We start from the raw sequence: 21,130 nt of genomic DNA, 5'->3' as shown, positions 1-21,130 counted from the left end.
GTCCTTGGCAAACAGCAATAGTTTTGAGTTCTTATTTTCCTATTTGTAATTTCTTTCCTCTGATTGCTCTGGCTAGAGTTTTAAGGACCATGTTGAATAGAAGTGGTGAAAGAGGGCATCCCTGTCTTGTTCCAGTTTTTAGAGGGAATGCTTTCAATTTTTCTCCATTTAGAATGATGTTGGCCTTGGGCTTAGCATCAATAGCTTTTACAATGTTGAGGTATGTTTCTATTATCCCTAGTTTTTCTAGTGTTTTGAACATGAAGATGTGCTGTATTTTGTCAGATGCTTTTTCTGAATCTATTGAGATAATCATATGATTCTTGTCTTTAAGTCTATTGATATAATGTTTATTGATTTCTGTATGTTGAACCAACCTTGCACCCCTGGGATAAACCTCATTTGATCGTGGTGCACTATCATTTTAATGATTTTGTATATGATTTGCCAGAATTTTATTGAGAATTTTTGTGTCTATGTTTATCAGGGATATTGGTCTAAAGTTTTCTTTCCTTGATATATCTTTGTCTGGTTTTGGTATCAGGGTGATATTAGCCTCATAGAATGAGGGTTCCCTCCTTTTCTATTTCATGGAATAATTTGAGGAGTATTGATATTAGTTCTTCTTTGACGGTCTTCTAGAACTTGACAGAGAAACCATCTGGTCCGGGCTTTTCTTGGTTGGTAGGCTTTTGATGGTGTCTTCCACTCACTGCTTGAAATTGATGTTTAAATTGTGTATGTCCTGATTCAGTTTGGGTAGATCATATGTCTCTAGAAATTTGTCAGTGTCTTTGAGATTTTCTATTTTATTGGAGTATAAATTTTCAAAATAGTTTTAATTATCTTCTGTATTTCAATAGTGTCCATTGTGATAATTCCTGTTTCATCAAGAATTTTAGTAATTTGAGTTTTCTCTCTCCTTATCTTCATTAGCATGGCTAAGGGTTTATTTTTTTTTATTGGTTGTTCACAACATTACAAAGCTCTTGACATATCATATTTCATACATTAGATTGAAGCATGGCTAAGGGTTTATCAACTTTATTTATATTTTTTCAAAGAACCAACTTTTTGTTTTACCAATTTTTAATTGTTTCTTTAGTTTCAGTTTCTTTGATTTCAGCTCATTTTAATTATTTCCTGTCTTCTACTACTTTTGGTCTTATTTTTCTAAGGCTTTGAGTTACACATTTATTTTTTGACTTTTTATTCTTCTTAACAAATGAGCTCAATGCAATGAACTTTCTTCTTAGTACTTTCATAGTGTCCCAGAGATTTTGATGTCTTATCAGTGTTCTCATTTACCTCTAATAATTGTTCTATCTCCTCCCTGATGTCTTCTGCTATCTATTGTTCATTCAATAGCATATTATTTAGTCTCCAGGAGTTGGAGTAGCTTTTATTTTTTATTTTACCATTGATTTCTAATTTTATTCCATTATGATCTGATAGAATGCAGGTAATACCTCTATTTTTTTTTTCTGAGAGGTGCTTTGTGGCATGACATATGGTCTATTTTAGAGAAGGACCCATGTGCTGCTAAGAAGGTGTATTGCTCAATGATGGATGAAATACTCTATATATGTCCATTAAGTCTAAGTCATTGATTGTATTATTTAGTTCTATAGTTTGTTTAGTTTTTGTTTGGAAGATCTATCCAGTGGTGACAAAGGTGTGTTGAAGTTACCCAGTATTATTGTGTTGTGGTCCATTTGGTTCTTGAAATTGAGAAAGGTTTGTTTGATATACTTAGATGCTCCATTTTGGGGGACATAAAAATTCATTATCATTATATCTTGTTGATGTATGATTTTTTTAAGCAGTATGAGATGTCCTTCTTTATCCCTTCTGACTAACTCTGGTTTGTAGTCCACTTTGTGAGTTCACTTAGAGTCCCACTTCCACTTTATGAGGATAGAAACCCCTGCTTGTTTACACAGTCCATGTGAGTGATATGTTTTTTCCCAACCTTTCACCTTCAGTCTGTGAATGTCTTTTCCTAGGAAGTGAATCTCTTGGAGACAGCATATTGTTTACTTTTTTTAATCCAATCTGCCAGTCTCTCTTTTGAATGATGAGTTTAGGCCATTAACTTTCAGATTATTATTATGTTTTGTATTCCCAGTCATTTTGGTTTATTTTTGTTTTTTAATGTGACTTAGTTTCTCCTTTGATTGACCTCTCCTTTGTGTAGCTCCTCCCTTTGTTAGTTTTCAGTGTTTTTGAATTTTTTTTCAATTTCTCCTCATACAATATTTTGCTGAGAATGTTCTGTAGTGCAGGCTTTTTAGTTGTGAATTCTTTTAACGTTTGTTTATCATGGAAGGTTTTTATTTCATCTTCAAATCTGAAGCTTAATTTTGCTGGGTATAGTTTTCTTGGCTGGCATTCATTTTCTTTCAGAGCTTGATATATGTTATTCCAGGGCCTCCTGGCATTGAGGGTCTGGGTTGAAAAATCAGCTGAAATCCAAATTGGTTTCTCCTTATATGTAATTTGAGTTTTTTTCTCTCATATCCTTTTTAAAAATTCTATCATTATTCTATATGCTAGTCATTTTCAGTATAATGTACCTTGATGTGGGTCTGCTGTAACTTTGTATATTTGGTGTCATGTAAGCCTCTTGTACTTGATTTTTCATTTCATTCTTTAAATTTGGGAAATTTTCTAATATTATGTCTTTAAAAAGATTGTGTATTCCTTTGGTTTGTACCTCCAGGCCTTAATCTATTCTGATAAATCTTAAATTTGGTCTTTTCATGATATCCCATATTTCTTGGAAGTTCTTTTCATGGTTTCTTACCATCTTCTCTGTGCAGTTGACTTTATTTTCAAGAGTGTATATTTTGTCTTCATTGCCTGAGGTTCTGTCTTCCAAGTGGTCTAGTCTGTTGATGATACTTTCCACTGAAACTTTAATTTGGTTTTTTGTTTCCTTCATTTCAAGTATTTCTGCTTGTTTCCTTTTTATAATCTTTGCCTCTTTATTGAAGTGATCTTTCACTTCTTATATTTTTCTCTCTGATACCATGCTTTATTTTGAAAATCAGCCTACGTATCTTCTAAACTCCTTCTCTGACATTTCCTCTACTGTGTTGTCTATTGATTCTATTGTTGAAACATCTTGGTTTGTTTGAGGCACTTTGTTCCCTTGGTTTTTTTTTTTTTTTTTCATGTTGTTTGTGTGTCTTCCCATTTAGTGGTATGGATCTGAGGCAGAATAGTTTCTACCCTATAGTCTTATAGTGTTCCTGAAGGCTTCCAGTATCTCATCTTTAAGGAGAAACTAATATGAACAGTACCCAATGCAAACAATATACACCTTTAAACTAAATAGCTCCTATCAAGACATCTACAGTTTTTTCCGCCATAAACAGAAATGATGTGTTCAATTATTATCAACAAGATAAACAGCAAGTTTGCTAAAAAGGTTTACCGTTTCTAATGATGAACATAAGTAGTGTGATAGACATGAGGGAACATAAGTAGTGTAAGATGTGATGTTTTTGAGGGAGAAGGAGAGAAGATAGAGGTAAAAATTTATAGTAAGAGAAAGGAGGAATTAAGAGGTTGGCTATTAGTATGAAAGAAGTGAGCAGAGAATCCAGGGAGACAGGTGAGAGAAAAAATATATACAGATAAAAAAAAAAAAGTAAAGGGCTGGGGATGTGGCTCAAGTGGTAGCGCACTCGCCTAGCATGCATAAGGCACTGGATTCTATTCTCAACACTACATAAATATAAAATAAAGATATTGTGTCCACTTAAAACTAAAAAATAAATATTAAAAAAGTAAAAATATAAGGATACACAACAAAACTGTAGTATACTATTCAGACATCCCATCCCTCAATAAATTGATGCATGAAAGATATTGGATTCAAAGATGGTAGAGATATGAGAGTGCAAAAGAAAAAAAAGGAAAGTCTCGATGTAATTGAATGATATCTTCTGTTGACTTTAAAAATTTTTCTCAGCTTCCTTTCTCCACTTATTGGGGTTGTCTGAAGTTTAATGATAGCTCCAGTCTGGTGGGTGCCTGACTGGTTGGGTGGGTAAGCTGATAGAAAGATGCTCTCACACCCTCTTTCAGGATACCCACCTGTTGTAGCCAGCCTCTTCTGTCCCTGAGTACTTCAAGACTCAATGAGCTGGAAAGAGTCTGGTTTTCTCCAGTTTCTCCAACCTGAGCTCCCCCCAAGGAACTGCCCCTAGTCTCCAGCTTTCCACAAGGCTTGCTAGACCCAGACTGGCCCATTCAAGCCCAACTACAATCTGACGGACCTGTTGTCAGATTCCCCAGGGTCTGCCTTGCTGCAGTCCCAAGATCTCAATGCCATTTCAACTTGCAGAGAGACCACCAGGGATGCATTCACACAAAAGAGCGACCTTACCAAAAAGCAGCCAGATGGTGGCCACTAGCACACCCAGCAGAAAGACCTCAGGTGCAACCAGACTTGCAGGTATCCTGACTACATATCTCCAGGCCCTGGTTGGTGTCCCCAGACTGAGGTGGCCACGCCCCCAGACTGCTGCAAACCTGCAGGCCCTGGCCAGTGTCCCAAAATGGTGGCAGCCACATGTAACCTGCAGGTACTGTGACAGTGGACTTCCAGGCAGCAGAGGGCAGTGGGCAAGCTCATGGCAGGTTATCCACAGGTGCACGTTGGGATCCGAAAGTGCTCATCGGGCTGCAGGCAGGTAAGAGGCAGGTAATGGGAAAATGGCTGACAATAGGCAATAGTCATGAGCAATCTATGCTCAAAAGGCAGGTGATATGCTGGTAGACAGTGGGTGATCATGGCAGACAAAGAGTAGGTAAACAGCAGGGGATCAGTGGGTGGCAACAACTGCTTTGTAGAGAAAAAACACTTGTTGATTTTTGGTTTTATTTGTTGTGCTTTAGGAGTCATGTTAAGGAAGTCAGTTCCTCTGTTTGAATCTCAAGTCACGGAGCAACAAGGAATGCAACCTCCTTCCAGTCAACTATCTTGGATCTCCCCCCTGCTTTTAACCCTTTTTATTTGGACTAGCTTCTGCATATCAGAGAAAACATTCAAATTTTGACTTCTTGGGTCTGGTTTATTTCACTTAGCATGAAAGTCTCCAGTTTCATCCATTTTCCAGCAAACGTCATAATTTCATTCTTCTGTATGGCTAAGTAATACTCCATTGTGTACATGTAGCACATTTTCCTAATCCATTTATCTGTTGAAGGGTACCTAAGTTGATCCCATAGCTTGGCTATTGTGAATTCTGCTGCTATAAACACTGATGTGGCTGTGTCTCTATAGTATGCTGATTTTATTTTTCTTTTAATCTATTTATTTTTGGGTACCAGGGATTGAACCCAGGTGCACTTACCCACTCAGCCACATCCCATGCCCATTTTACTTTTTATTTTGAGACAGGGTCTCACTAAGTTGCTTAGGGCCTCATTAAGTTACTGAGGCTGGCTTTGAACTCATGATCTTACTGTTTCAGATTCCTGAGTTGCTGGGATCATAGGCTTGTGCCACCGTGCCCAGCTAGTATGCTGATTTTAGATCTTTTGGATATATACTGAAGAGTGGGATAGCTGGGTCATAGGTTGTTTCATTTCTAGTTTTTTGAAGAATCTCTATACTGTTTTTCCAGATTGTTTGCGCTAATTCGCAGTCCTAATAACTATGTATGAATATATCTTTTCCATACATCCTCACCAACACTTATTATTTTTATTCCTCATTATTGCCATTCTGATTGAAGTAAGATGAAATCTCAGTGTAGTTTTGTTTTTGCATTTCCCTAATTGTTAAAGATGTTGAGTATTTTTTCATGTAAATATATGGCCATTTGTATTTCTTCTTTTGAGAATTGTCTATTTAGTTTTTTTGTCCATTTATCAAAATTTTTTGGTGTTTTTTTGAGTTTTTTATATATTATGGATGTTAATGTCCTCAGGAACAGGTGGCAAAAATCTTCTCCCATTCTAGCAGTTGCAGAGTTTCTAGTCTAATTCCTAGGTCTTTGATCCACTTTGAGTTGACTTCAGTGCAGGGTGTGAGACAGAGGTCAAGAAAGGGGTCTTTTACATATGACTTTCCAGTTTGCCCTGCACCATTTATTAAAAAGGCTATCTTTCCTCCTATGTATGTTCTAATACCTTTGTCTAGTACGAAGTAACTCTTTTTATGTAGGTTTGTCTCCTATTCTATTCCATTGGTCTTCACATCTGTTTTGTCCCATCCTTCATTAGATTAATTACAAAGTTTTGAGTTGTTTTTTTTTTTCTTTTCTTTTCTTTTTAGGTTATTGTGAATGGATTAGTACTCCTGAATTTTTTTTTGGATTGATAAGCACCTTGCCATTGCTGAGGCTGGCTTTGAACTCACAATCCTCCTGTCTCAGCGTCCCAAACTGCTGGGATTATAGGCATATGCCACCGTGACCAGAGATATTTCCTTTATCACCTCCAATTTTATTTGAGTCCTCTTTCTCTGTATTTTGGTTAATTTGGCTAAAGATTTATCAATCTGGTTTATCTTTTCAAAAAACCAACTCTTTATTTCATTGATCCTTTGTATTATTTTTTATTCTCCATTTCATTGATTTTGGCTCTGATTTCAATTACTAACTTCTACTGATTTTGGTGTTGATTTCTTTGTCTTTTTCTAGGGACTTGATATGTAATGTTGAATTATTTTTTGTAAAGTATGAACTAAGGCTATAAATTTTCTTCTTAGAACTGCCTTTATGCTGTCCCAAGGATTTTGATATATTATCACTATTCTCATTTGTAAGAATTTTTTTTTATTTCTCCCCTGATTTCTTCTGCTATCCATTCCTCATTCAAAAACATACTATTTAGTTCCCAGGTATTAGAGTGATTTTTTTTTATCTTCTCGTTAATCTCTAACTTCACTCTATCCTGATTTCATAGGATGCAAGAAATTATCTCTATTTCGTTGTATTTGCTAAATTTATAATGTGACCTATAATGTGATCTATTTTAACATTTTAAAAATGTTAAGGAATATAAGTTTGCTGAAATTAGATCTTCCTTAAAACATGAGTTTTAGCATCCTACAGCATGGTGGTCCATGGTATATTTAACAACCCCTACTATTGGACATAAATATTTCTACCAGTATTTCATTACTACAAGGAATGTGGACAAGAAATATACTTGTACCCCAAATGGCCTACACACATACATGATTATTTCCTTAAGCCAAGTTTGTAGAAGTTTAATTTCTAGGTCAGTAGTATATTAGCATTTTAAGGCTTTTCAGATACATATATCATCTCTGTGTGTATGTGTTTATACACATACACATATACATAAACATACACAAATTTGCACACATATATACAAATACAAAAATATACAAACACACATACAGATTTTCCTCCTGGCACAATCACAAGTTCCGAATGATAGTGCCAGTTTCCCAAAATGCTCTCTATATTTCAAAAAAAAAAATCATTGCCAATTTGAATTCCCCACAGAAACAAGCAGAAACAACTAGAAGCCTTCTAGACAACTAGAAGCTCTGGAAAAGTCAAAAATTTACCACAACCAAGCAAACACTCAAACAAGAAAAAGCTTTAAGAGGTAGGAATGTTTCATGGCATTTTTACTAAAAATATGCATTCTTCACCAGCATGGTGGTAGAGTTGGTCCTAAGCAGATAGCAGCCCATTTCCCTTTTCCTCTTTTTAACTGGAGGAAGCATAGCAGATCTTCTTTGTATGCTCCCAGCCCTACAAGGAACTGTAAAGGGAGCCTTCACGTTGAAATGAAAGGATGCTCACAAGCCAAAGATATAAAGATCTGCAGTGATGATAAATGTACAGGCAAATATAAAAATCAGTATTATTGTAATTTTGGTTTGTAACTCCACTTCTTATTTTCAACAGGACTGAGACAGGTGCAGTGGCTTATACCTGTATTCCCAGCTTCTCAGGAGGCTGAGCAGGAGGACCACAGGAATTTAAGATCAGCTCAGGCAACATTGTGAGACCCCGCCCCCCCATCTGAAAGAGAGAGAGATAGAGAGAGTGGGGGGGGAGGAAGGAGGGAAGAAAGGAAGGTAGGTAGGTCAAATGCATAAAAATTATAAATTTAAATCTGTGCTATTAGGGCTGAGCAGGGTGGCATAACCCCATAATCCCAGCTATTTGGGAGCCCAAGGCAAGAGGATCAAAAGTTGGGAGGCCATTCTGGAAACTTAGTGAAAAAAAGGGAAAGAGGGGTACAACACAGTAGTAGAGTACCCCTGGGTTCAATTCTTAATACTGCAATAAATAAATAAATCTATATTGTTGGGTATACAATGTATAGAGATAGAATTTATAACACCAATAATATGAAGGGGGAAGAAAACTGTATGAATAGTTTTTTACTGCAATTGAAGATGTTAGTATGAATTTAAATTAGATTACTATAACTTTAGGATGCTCTATGTAATCGCTATGATAATTACAAAAATATCTGGAGAATATGCAGAAAAGTAGCTGGGCACAGTGGCATAGGCCTGTAATCCCTGAGACTTGGGAGGCTAAGGCAGGTGATCTCAGGTTTGAGACCAGCCTCAGCAATTTAGCAAGGCCCTCAACAACTTAGTGAGACCCTGTCTCAAAATCTAAAAAAACAGGGGTTGGAAATTTAGCTCAGTGGCAGAGCACTTTTCTAGCACACGCATGGTCCTGAGTTCAGTCCTCAGCTGAACTCAGGATAAAGGACTGGGGATATAATTCAGTGGTAAAGTGTCTCTGCATTCAATCCCCAGTACCCCTCCTCCAAAAAAATCAACAAACTAGGAATAGAAGAGAATTTGCTCAACATGAAAAAGGACACTTACAAAAAAATCCACAGGGAACATCATACTCATGGTGAAAGAGTGAAAACTTCCCCCTAAGATCAAAAACAATAAAAAAATGCCCACTTTCTCCACTTCTATTCAATATAGTATTGCAAAGGTTTACAAAATGGAATGGGTATAAAACTATACTTGCGGATGACATGACCTTATAGAAAATTCCAAAGAATCCATAAGAAAGCTATTAGAGCTAATAAACAAATTCATCGATGTTGTTGGGTAGAAGATCAATAACAAAAACTAAGTAGTGTTTCTATGTACTTATAAAGAACTATCAAGAGTAGGGCCTGTCACCCAGCAACTTGGGAGGCTGAAGCAGGAAGATCATAAATTCAAGGCTAGCCTCAGTAATTTAGTAAGGCCCTAAGAAACTTAGCAAGACTCTGTCTTAAAATAAAAAATAAAAGGGCTGGTGATGTAGCTCAATGGTAAAGCAACCCTGGGTTTAATCCCCAGTACAAAACAAAACAAATAAACAAATACTTATCAGAATAGGAAGTTAAGAAATTCCATATATAATAGCATCTAAAAGAACAAAAATATCTAAGAATATATTTAACCAAAAAAGGAGGTGATAGATTTATACACTGAAAACTACAAAACATTGCTGAGTGGCTAGAGTTGTGGCTCAGTGACAGAGCCCTTGCCTTGCGCATGTGAGGCACTGGGTTCAATCCTCAGCACCACATAAAACAAATAAATAAAATAAAGGTATTGTATCCATCTATAACTAAAAATTTTTTAAAAAATCATTGCCGAAAGACATTTAAAAAAAATGGAACATCAATCTGCCCAAAGCAATCTACAGATTCAATATATATATACTTTTTTTTTCCTTCAGTACTGGGGATTGACCCCAGGGCTTCCTGCATGCTAAGCAAGAATTCTACTCCTGAGCTACACCCCCAGCACTCCCATCTTTGAGTCAGGATTTTAATAAATTGCCCAGGCTGGCCTGCTTCAGCCTCCTGAGTAGCTGGGATTACAGGCTTGCACCATCATATTTTAAACATCCCTACGAACATATAATTTACCCATCAGCAATCACTCCCTATTCCCTCCCTTCCTCATTCCAGGCAACCATTAATCTACTTTCTGTCTCTATAGTGTTGCCTATTCTGGATATACACATGGAGCCATACACTATTTGGCCTCTTGTAACTGGCCTCTTTCACTTATTTGATATAATAAGAAATATATATTTGGTCTTTGCCCCTGGTCCTGGCACAGTTTTTTTAATATTTATTTTTTAATTATAGGTGAACACAATGTCTTTATTTTACTTTATGTAGTGCTGAGGATCAAACCCAGTGCTGTGTCACGCATGCTAGGGGAGTGCTCTACCTCTGAGCCACAACCCCAGCCCCCTGGCACAATTTTTACAACCCTTGGAATTTCCTGCATGACAGAAGTGATAGGAAGTGTTTTTCATTAACAAAAACAAAAACCTGAGATATGCCTATAGGAGACTCTTGGTAGGCCCATAGATTAGTTTCAGAGTGATGGGCAGGATTCCCGAGGATCTAACCCTGTGATTGGAGCCTGGAACTTCCAGCATCACCCCAGGACTACCAGGGAAAAAGAGCTGGACATGGGGTTTCATCATCAACACCCAATGATCTCATCAATCATGCCTACTGGGTTCATGTTACAGACAGCCTAACCCAGGGACCCTGGCTGGAGGATTTAGCCACTGGCTCACTTAATAAACAAAAGATGGAAAAATAAATTGTGAACTTCATGCAGTTTGATCAAATCAAGAAGCAGTTAGACTGCTTTTCTCCACCAGCCCCACAGAAGCAGTTACAATTTACAGAAACAAAAGCCAGATGATATACATACATAGATTTAATTACCCTGTATTAGAGCTGGGGCAGGGAAGGGATCTTCATTCTTTAGCTTCCTTTAGCCATTTAGCTTCCTTCTTTCCCCAGGAGGAAGTCTGCTCTTAATTCAGAGTAGGGACTCCAAATTCACTCTCTTTCATTCAGGTGGCAACCTGAGAGTTGTGAGGGCATTAGAATGGGCAGTCTTGTGGGGACTAAACTCTTAACCTGTGGGGTTTGCTTTGTGCTAACTCAGGGAAGTTGGTACTAGAATGGAATTGAATTATAGTATAGCCAGTGTGTGTCTGGAAAGTCAAAAGAAATGGTTGATAAAAGGGGAAAAACTCACACCTTTGGTGTTAGAAATGTTGAGTAAAATTAGATCAGACTTAATATTTTCTTTTTGAACTCAGAGGTGCTCTATTGCTGAGCTACATCAGCCCCTGCTTTGTGTGTGTGTGTGTGTGTGTGTGTGTGTGTGTGTGTGAGAGAGAGAGAGAGAGAGAGAGAGAGAGAGAGAGACAGCATCTTGCTGAGTTGCTGAGGCTGTCCTCAAACTTGTAATTCTTCAGCCTCAACCTTCTGAGTCCCTAGGATTTCAGGCATGGGCCACTCACTACACCCTAATGTAGTATTTTCAGGGTTTATTTATTGGTGCTGGGGAATCAAACCCAGTGACTTGTTCATCCTAGACAACTGAGTTACACCTTCTGCTCCTCATCTATTATTGTGTTGAACTGTGTCCCCACAAAAGTTGTTAAAGTACTAACTCCCAACAGCTATGAATGTGACCTTACTTGGAAACCAAATCTTTGGAGATGATCAAGTTATTTAGAGGTCATTGGGTCTCTAATCCAATGTAACTGTACCTTTTCTGTTTGTTTGCAGTGCTGGGGATCAAACCTAGATCATTGTGCATATTAGGGAAGTATTCTACCAATGAACTATACTCTCAGCTCTGACTGTATACTTACAAAAGGGGGAACTGGAACACACATAGCAGGAAGATACTAAGAAGATACAAGGAAACACTATTTATTTAACAAAGGCTGCTAAGGAGCTAGGGGAAAGGCAATGGAAAAGATTCTCTTTCACATCCCTCAGAAAGAACCAACCCTGATAATACCCTGATTTTAGACTTGTGGCCTCCAGAGTTATGAGACAATACATTCTGTTGTTTAAGCCACTCAGTTTGTGTAATTTATTACAGCAACCCTGGAAACATATATATAAAGTATATATCAGTAATTTATTCCCCAAAAATACTTCCTTGTACGGAAACATCACTTTTTTGTTTAGCCATTGAACATTTCAGTTATTGTGACCTTTTGACTAGTATGTATAAAGCTGCTATTATAAACATTTGTATACAGATTTATGTATGGACATATTTTATCTTATATGTATATTTAAGAGTAATATGATAACTCGATTTAACTTTTTGAGCAACTATCAACCATTTTCCAAAAATGACTGTACCATTTAACTTTCCCACCAGAATGTGTGAAGGCTCCAGCTTTTCCATATCCTTATCAAAACTTGTCTTGATCCTGGAGGGCACAAAGTGGTATCTCATTATGGCTTTGATTTGCATTTTTCTTATGATTTTTAAAAAATGTGCTTACCAATTTTTTATCTTTAAAGAAATGTCTATGCAAATCTTTTGCCCAGTTTTTGTATGTTTGTTTGTTTGTTTGAACTCAGGACCTTATGCATGCTAAGCTAGTGCTCTATCACTCAGCTATATCCCCAGACCCCTTTTTGTGTTTGAATATTTGGTGCTGGGGATCCAACCAGGGAACACTTTTTTTTTTTTTTTTTAATATTTTGAGACAAGTCTCACTCACTAAGTTGCTGAGACTGGCCTCAAATTTGTGATCCTTCTGCTTCTGCCTCTAGAGTAGCTGGGATTATAGGTAGATGCCAATGCTCCTGGTTCCCCAGAACTTTTTTAAGTTTTATTTTTAGATAGGGTCTTACCAAGTTGCCCAGGCTGACCTATAACTTCTAGCCTACTGCCTCAGCTTTTTTTGCAGCTGGGATCTCTGGCAAGCACCACCATATATGGCCCAGTTTTAAGTTTTTATAAAGTAAGCACTGATGTTTAAATCTTTTTTGTAACATTTTAAAATGAATTCTGTATATCTAAAATATTTCAAAGTTAAAAATTAAACAATATATATATAAGAATAATAAAAAGTTAAGAAAACTATAACCTAAACTATCAATAGGAAGTAAAATTGCAACTTTTTATTTTCTATTCTTTAGAGCTTTATTTGTTTCCCTGGATTACACAAGTAATGCAAATCATCTGTACAAATTTTTGGAAATTGGTATCACTAGTAGACCCACTATCCAGGAATAACATTATCATCAAAATTTATATTCTAATACTAATACATAAACACTTATAAAATTTTGGGATACAAGGCTGGGGTTGTGGCTCAGTGGTAGAGCACTTTTCTAGCATGTGTGAGGCCCTGGGTTCAAGTCTCAGTACTATATATAAATAAAATAAAGGGGAGCCTCAGCACCACATACAAAGATGTTGTGTCTGCCGAGAACTACAATATATATATATATATATATATATATATATATATATATATATATTTAAAAATTCTAAAAAAAGAAAGAAAGAAAGAAAGAAAGAAAGAAAGAAAGAAAGAAAGAGCAAGCCTCGAACCCACTTTTATTGGGGAGAAGCCATTCAAATGAGAGAAGGAGTAGGATTACAAAGGAACAGGGAACGCCGGGGGAGGAGAGAGCGGCCAGGGCGGCGCTGGCTGTGGAGGCCGCGGCGGAGCGAGGCGCGGGAGCCCGAGGCTGAGACACACCGGAGGGAGCGGAGCGAGCGCCCCGCCATCATCCCGAAATAGCGAGAAGAGGAAGATGGCTGCGGGAAGTGAGTAAGCCGCTCCGTGCTCCGCGCCCCGCGCCGCTGCGTCTGAAAAGATGAGACAAACAGCTGTGACTCAGCATTAATCCATCCGGCTGAAACAACTGATTAGCCCTTCTCATCATACGGAGGTAAATGCCTACCAAGCCTTCATAAGTAGTGGCCACAGGTTCCAAACGGGGCTTGAGAGAGACAGTAAGGACCCACCTGTTGCATTGGTCGCCCGGCAAAGGGAAACGAACTGTCGCCATTTGCAAGAGACACCACTATGGCAGAGAACTGACGTCACCAGACTGCGGCGGCGGAGATAACTTCATTGAAACCTGCTGCTACAGGAGTAAACAGTAACTCAGCAGTCAAACAGAACAAGAAGCAACATGAGCAGCTTCAAGAAGCAAGGAAGAAAAGGAGTACAAACAATGCAGGACAGCCTAAATATTCAGGAGGACCTAGAGTCATCAGAAAAATGGTCATATAAAGACCTCAAGGAACACCTTAGACAGATGGAATGGAACCTTAAAGAGGATACAAGACAGCAAATTCAAGCAGCGAAAGAACACATTGAGAATGAATTACATAAACAGCTAAAAGAAGAAGTTAAGCATCTTTATCAGGAGATAGAGATTATAAAAAATAATCAAACAATAATTCTAGAAATGAAGGAAACGATAAACCAAATTAAAAACTCAATTGAGAGTATCACTAACAGAGTGGAGCAAGTAGAAGCCAGAACGTCAGATAATGAAGACAAAATATACCATCTTGAAAAGAGTCTAGCCAACTCAGAAAGGCTGGTAAAAAATCACGAGAAAAACATCCAAGAGTTATGGGATAACATAAAAAAACCAAACTTACGAGTCATCGGGATAGAAGAAGGTACAGAGATTCAAACCAAGGGAATGAGAAACCTGCTGAATGAAATAATTACAGAAAACTTTCCAGAGATAAAAAAGGAAACAGATATACAAATTGAAGATGCATACAGGACACTGAGCACACAAAACCACAGTAGACCAACGCCAAGACACATTGTTATGAAGATATCCAATATACAGAGCAAAGAGAAAATATTAAAAGCTACAAGAGAAAGGAGACAGATTACATTCAGGGGTAAACCAATAAGGTTAACAACGGATTTTTCATCACAGACACTGAAAGCAAGAAGGTCATGGAACAACGTATTTCAAACAATGAAAGACAATGGATGCCAACCAAGAATTCTGTATCCAGCAAAATTAAGCTTCAGGTATGACAACGAAATAAAGATCTTTCATGATAAACAAAAGTTAAAAGAATTTGCAGCCAGAAAACCAGCACTGCAAAGCATTTTGAGCAAAACACTACACGAGGAAGAAATGAAAAACAATAACCAAAACCATCAGTGGGAAGTGCCTCAGTAAAGACAGAGGGCGAGGGGAAAGATAATCGCGGAGAAACAAACTAAATTTTTTTTAAAAAAAGGATAAACAATCAAACATGGATGGAAGTTCAAACCTATCAATAGTAACTCTGAATGTTAATGGCTTAAACTTTCCAATAAAGCGACATAGGCTGGTATCATGGATTAAAAAAACAAATCCAACAATATGCTGCCTCCAGGAGACACATCTGATTGGAAAAGACATACACAGGCTGAAGGTGAAAGGATGGGAAAAAATATACCACGCACACAGTTCTCGTAAGCAAGCAGGGGTGGCCATCCTCATATCAAATAAAATCGACTTCAAGACTAAGTTAATCAAAAGGGATAAAGAAGGACATTATATACTGTTAAAAGGAACCATTCACCAACAAGACATAACAGTTATCAATATTTATGCACCAAATAATGGTTGCTGTGACATTCATAAAACAAATTCTCCTCAAGTTCAAGAATCAAATAGACCACAACACAATAATTATCGGTGATTTCAACACACCTCTCTCACCATTGGACAGATCCTCCAAACAAAAGTTGAATAAAGAAACTATAGAACTCAATATCACAATCAATAACCTAGACTTAACTGACATATATAGAATATATCAACCATCATCAAATGGATATACTTTTTTCTCAGCAGCACATGGATCCTTCTCAAAAATAGACCATATATTATGCCATAGGGCAACCCTCAGTAAATATAAAGGGGTGGAGATAATACCATGCATTTTATCTGATCATAATGGAATGAAACTGGAAATCAAGGATAAAAGAAGGAAGGAAAAATCCTACATCACATGGAAAATGAACAATATGTTACTGAATGATCAATGGGTTACAGAAGACATAAAGGAGGAAATCAAAAAACTCTTAGAGATAAATGAAAATACAGACACAACATATCGGAATCTATGGGACACAATGAAAGCAGTTTTAAGAGGAAAATTCATCGCCTGGTGGTCATTCCTCAAAAAAAGAAAAAACCAACAAATAAATGAGCTCACACTTCATCTCAAAGCCCTAGAAAAGGAAGAGCAAAACAACAGCAAATGTAGCAGAAGGCTAGAAATAATTAAAATCAGAGCGGAAATCAATGAAATTGAAACAAAATAAACTATTGAAAAAATTAACAAAACTAAAAGTTGGTTCTTCGAAAAAATAAATAAGATCGACAGACCTTTAGCCATGCTAACGAAGAGAAGAAGAGAAAGAACTCAAATTACTAACATACGGGATGAAAAAGGCAATATCACAACAGATGCTACAGAAATACAGAAGACAATTAGAAATTATTTTGAAAACCTATATTCCAACAAAATAGAAGATAGTGAAGACATCGATAAATTTCTTAAGGCATATGATTTGCCCAGACTGAGTCAGGAGGATACACACAATTTGAACAGACCAATATCAATGGATGAAATTGAAGAAGCCATCAAAAGACTACCAACCAAGAAAAGCCCAGGACCGGATGGGTATACAGCGGAGTTTTACAAAACCTTTAAAGAAGAATTAATACCAATACTTTTCAAGTTATTTCAGGAAATAGAAAAAGAGGGAGCTCTTCCAAATTCATTCTATGAGGCCAACATCACCCTGATTCCGAAACCAGACAAAGACACCTCAAAGAAAGAAAACTACAGACCAATATCTCTAATGAACCTAGATGCAAAAATCCTCAATAAAATTCTGGCGAATCGAATACAAAAATACATCAAAAAAATTGTGCACCATGATCAAGTAGGATTCATCCCTGGGATGCAAGGATGGTTCAACATACAGAAATCAATAAATGTTATTCACCACATCAATAGACTTAAAGATAAGAACCATATGATCATCTCGATAGATGCAGAGAAAGTATTTGACAAAGTACAGCATCCATTTATGTTCAAAACATTAGAAAAACTAGGGATAACAGGAACTTACCTTGACATTGTAAAAGCTATCTATGCTAAGCCTCAGGCTAGCATCATTCTGAATGGACAAAAGTTGAAGGCATTCCCTCTAAAATCCGGAACAAGACAGGGATGCCCTCTATCTCCACTTCTATTCAATATAGTTCTCGAAACACTGGCCAGAGCAATTAGACAGACGAAAGAAATTAAGGCATAAAAATTGGAAAAGAAGAACTTAAATTATCACTATTTACAGATGACATGATTCTATACCTAGAAGACCCAAAAGGGTCTACAAAGAAACTACTAGAACTAATAAATGAATTCAGCAAAGTGGCAGGATATAAAATCAACACGCATAAATCAAAGGCATTTCTGTATATCAGCGACAAAACTTCTGAAACGGAAATGAGGAAAAACACTCCATTCACAATATCCTCAAAAAAAAAAATAAAATACTTGGGAATCAACCTAACAAAAGAGGTGAAAGATTTATACAAGGAAAACTACAGAACCCTAAAGAGAGAAGTAGATGAAGATCTTAGAAGATGGAAAAATATACCCTGTTCATGGATAGGCAGAACTAACATCATCAAAATGGCGATATTTTGGCGAACCAAAAGTTCTCTATAGGTTTAATGCAATGCCAATCAAAATCCCAACGGCATTTCTTGTAGAAATTGATAAAGCGATCATGAAATTCATATGGAAAAATAAAAGACCCAGAATAGCAAAAGCAATTCTAAACAGGAAGTGTGAATCTGGTGGTATAGCGATACCAGATTTCAAACTATATTACAGAGCAATAGTGACAAAAACAGCATGGTACTGGTACCAAAACAGGCGGGTGGACCAATGGTACAGAATAGAGGACACAGTAACCAATCCACAAAGTTACAACTATCTTATATTTGATAAAGGGGCTAAAAGCATGCAATGGAGGAAGGATAGCATCTTCAACAAATGGTGTTGGGAAAACTGGAAATCCATATGCAACAAAATGAAACTGAATCCCTTTCTCTCGCCATGCACAAAAGTTAACTCAAAATGGATCAAGGAGCTTGATATCAAACCAGAGACTCTGTGTCTGATAGAAGAAAAAGTTGGCTCCAATCTACAGATTGTGGGGTTGGGCTCCAAATTCCTTAATAGGACACCCATAGCACAAGAGTTAACAACAAGAATCAACAAATGGGACTTAATTAAACTTAAAAGTTTTTTCTCAGCAAGAGAAACAATAAGAGAGGTAAATAGGGAGCCTACATCCTGGGAACAAATTTTTACTCCTCACACTTCAGATAGAGCCCTAATATCCAGAGTATACAAAGAACTCAAAAAATTAGACAATAAGATAACAAATAACCCAATCAACAAATGGGCCAAGGACCTGAACAGACACTTCTCAGAGGAGGATATACAATCAATCAACAAGTACATGAAAAAATGCTCACCATCTCTAGCAGTCAGAGAAATGCAAATCAAAACCACCCTAAGATACCATCTCACTCCAGTAAGATTGGCAGCCACTATGAAGTCAAACAACAACAAGTGCTGGCGAGGATGTGGAGAAAAGGGTACACTTGTACATTGCTGGTGGGACTGCAAATTGGTGCAGCCAATTTGGAAAGCAGTTTGGAGATTCCTGGGAAAGCTGGGAATGGAACCACCATTTGACCCTGCTATTGCCCTTCTCGGACTATTCCCTGAAGACCTTAAAAGAGCATGCTACAGGGATACTGCCACATCGATGTTCATAGCAGCACAGTTCACAATAGCTAGACTGTGGAACCAACCCAGATGCCCTTCAATAGATGAATGGATAAAAAAAATGTGGCATCTATACACAATGGAGTACTATGCAGCAATAAAAAATGACAAAATCATAGAATTTGCAGGGAAATGGACGGCCCTAGAGCAGATTATGCTTAGTGAAGCTAGCCAATCCCTAAAAAACAAATACCAAATGTCTTCTTTGATATAATGAGAGCAAATATGAACAGAGCAGGGAGGAAGAGTAGGAAGAAAAGAGTAACATTAATCAGTGACATGAGATGGGAGGGAAAGGGAGAGAAGAGGAAAATTGAATGGAAATGAAGGGAGACCCTCATAGCTATACAAAATTACATATAAGAGGTTGTGAGGGGAATGGGAAAATAAACAAGGAGAGAAATGAATTACAGTAGATGGGGTAGGGAGAGAAGAAGGGAGGGGAGGGGAGGGGGGATAGTAGGGGATAGGAAAGGTAACAGAATACAACAATTACTAATAGGGTATTGTGTAAAATTGTGGATGTGTAACCGATGTGATTCTGCAATCTGCATTTGGGGTAAAATTGGGGGTTCATAACCCACTTCAATCTAATGTATGAAATATGATATGTCAAGAGCTTTGTAATGTTGTGAACAACCAATAAAAATAAAAATAAAAAATAAAAAAATAAAGGTCCATTTACAACTAAAATAAATATATATATATATATATATATATATATATATATTTTTTTTTTTTTTTTTTTAATGCAGGGGATAATTTGTTCCACAGAAGAGAGAGTCAGGTAAACAATGTAGAGCTGGATGGGCTATGGTCTAACACAAATTTTTTATCTATTCTGTTTATGTATTCAAGACCAGGTCTCACTATGTTGTCCAAGCCTACCTCAAACTTGCAATCTTCCTGATTTAGTCTCCTAAATAGCTGGGTTTAGAGGCACAGGCAACTGCACCTGGCTGGAAATTTGTACTGCAAAGATGTGAAACCAAGAGAAATTTCTTAACCTGGCTCACTCAGAGAGTGATGATTGAGCTAGTTTTGGAAGGTACTACACATTGAATCCTTACTATTTTCCAAGAAAAGTTATTTAGAGCCTTGCTGAGTTGCTGAGGTTGGCCTCTAAGTCCCCATCCTCCTGCCCTCAACCTCCTGAGTTGCTGAGATTACAGGAGTGCACCAATGTGCTTAGCTGGAAAGTTAAGGGGGAAAAACAGAGTTTTCCAGATGAAGGGCAGCCAGGAGTAAAGGAATATAAGTAGGAACATTGATAGAAATCTTTGATAGTAGGATTGAAAGTTAGGGAGGAAGAGGTAAAATTAGAGGATACTAGATTCTAAAAAGAACACGGATACCTGAATGTATTACTATAGATTACGGGGATTCCTTAAGAGTTTTGGGAAAGGATACAGCTTGATTAGACTAATGTTAGATTCATGAACTTGTCGGGAGGACAGTTTGGGGGAATGAGAGAATGGAAGGCAGGGGGAACCATTAAATATAATTCATTTTATATCCTGAATATAAACTCAAAGATGACCATATGTCCTGACTGGTCAGAGACAATCCCAGATTACATCTTTGGTCCTACAGTAGTTGCATTAGTATCCTTGTCCTGTAAAGTGTCTGGAGAAATATCACCAACATATAACACACTTGCACACATCAACAAAACTTTGACAATTCTTGTCTTTACTATGTGAGATACACCAACATTATATATTTTATTGTATTACACTTCATGTTTTAAATTGTAGTTGCAATTCGTTAAGCTGATTTCATGACACACTACTAATTAGTTCATAACCATGAATTGAAGTTGACCTAGACAACTCCCAGGTCTTCGGAAAGGGGGAAGGGTACAGAATTAAGTTTGGGATATTAAGTTTCATGCTGCAGTTCTTAAACTTTGGCAGTGCGTCAGAACTACCTGAATTAGTGAAAATGCAGGCCCTACCACATAGTTATGCGTGCCTGTCTGCTTCGTATGTACACTTTTTTTTCGGTCCTGGGAATTGAATCCAGGGGCACCCTACCACTGAGCTACATCCTCCCAGTTCCTTTAGTTTATTATTTATTATTATTATTCTTTTGGTCTCATTAAGCAGCGCCTGGAACTTGTGATCCTCCCACCTCAGCCTCCCCTGTCGCTGGGATTACAAGAGTGCGCCACGGCGCCAGGTTTGGGATTGCATCTATACGGAAACAGCTGTTAGAACCTCCAATCACAACGTATAAAATGCATACGTATACTCACAGGGTGGAGAATACCCTCAGGAATTATGCGAAAGCCTGGGAAGGAGCCCAGGCGGGAATAGAGAGCATAGCGTAGGGCGCTCGGCGCGTCACTGTGCCCCAGGCCCTCGCCGACCACAAGTCAAAGCCGCACAGCCCTACTTGGGGCCACAATAACTTGACTAGCAGGACCTGGCCCCCAACCGCGCTCGGACG

General features: G+C 37.5%; 1 protein-coding gene across 1 annotated transcript in view; it reads right to left on the bottom strand.

The window, feature by feature from the left end:
* Positions 1-21,121, bottom strand: part of LOC308643715 (up-regulator of cell proliferation) — a 54,121-nt gene extending 33,000 nt beyond the window's left edge. Inside the window, exon 1 of the mRNA XM_081283803.1 lies at positions 20,937-21,121. The gene's annotated coding sequence lies outside the window, so the exon portion shown is untranslated. The remainder of the gene's footprint in view (positions 1-20,936) is intronic.
* Positions 21,122-21,130: the final 9 nt, after the last annotated feature.

Source organism: Spermophilus citellus, assembly GCF_964194105.1.
Source record: "Spermophilus citellus genome assembly, chromosome: 3".
Taxonomy (NCBI): domain Eukaryota; kingdom Metazoa; phylum Chordata; class Mammalia; order Rodentia; family Sciuridae; genus Spermophilus; species Spermophilus citellus.
Note: the sequence above shows the minus strand (reverse complement) of the source record. Positions and strands in the feature narration are given on the sequence as shown.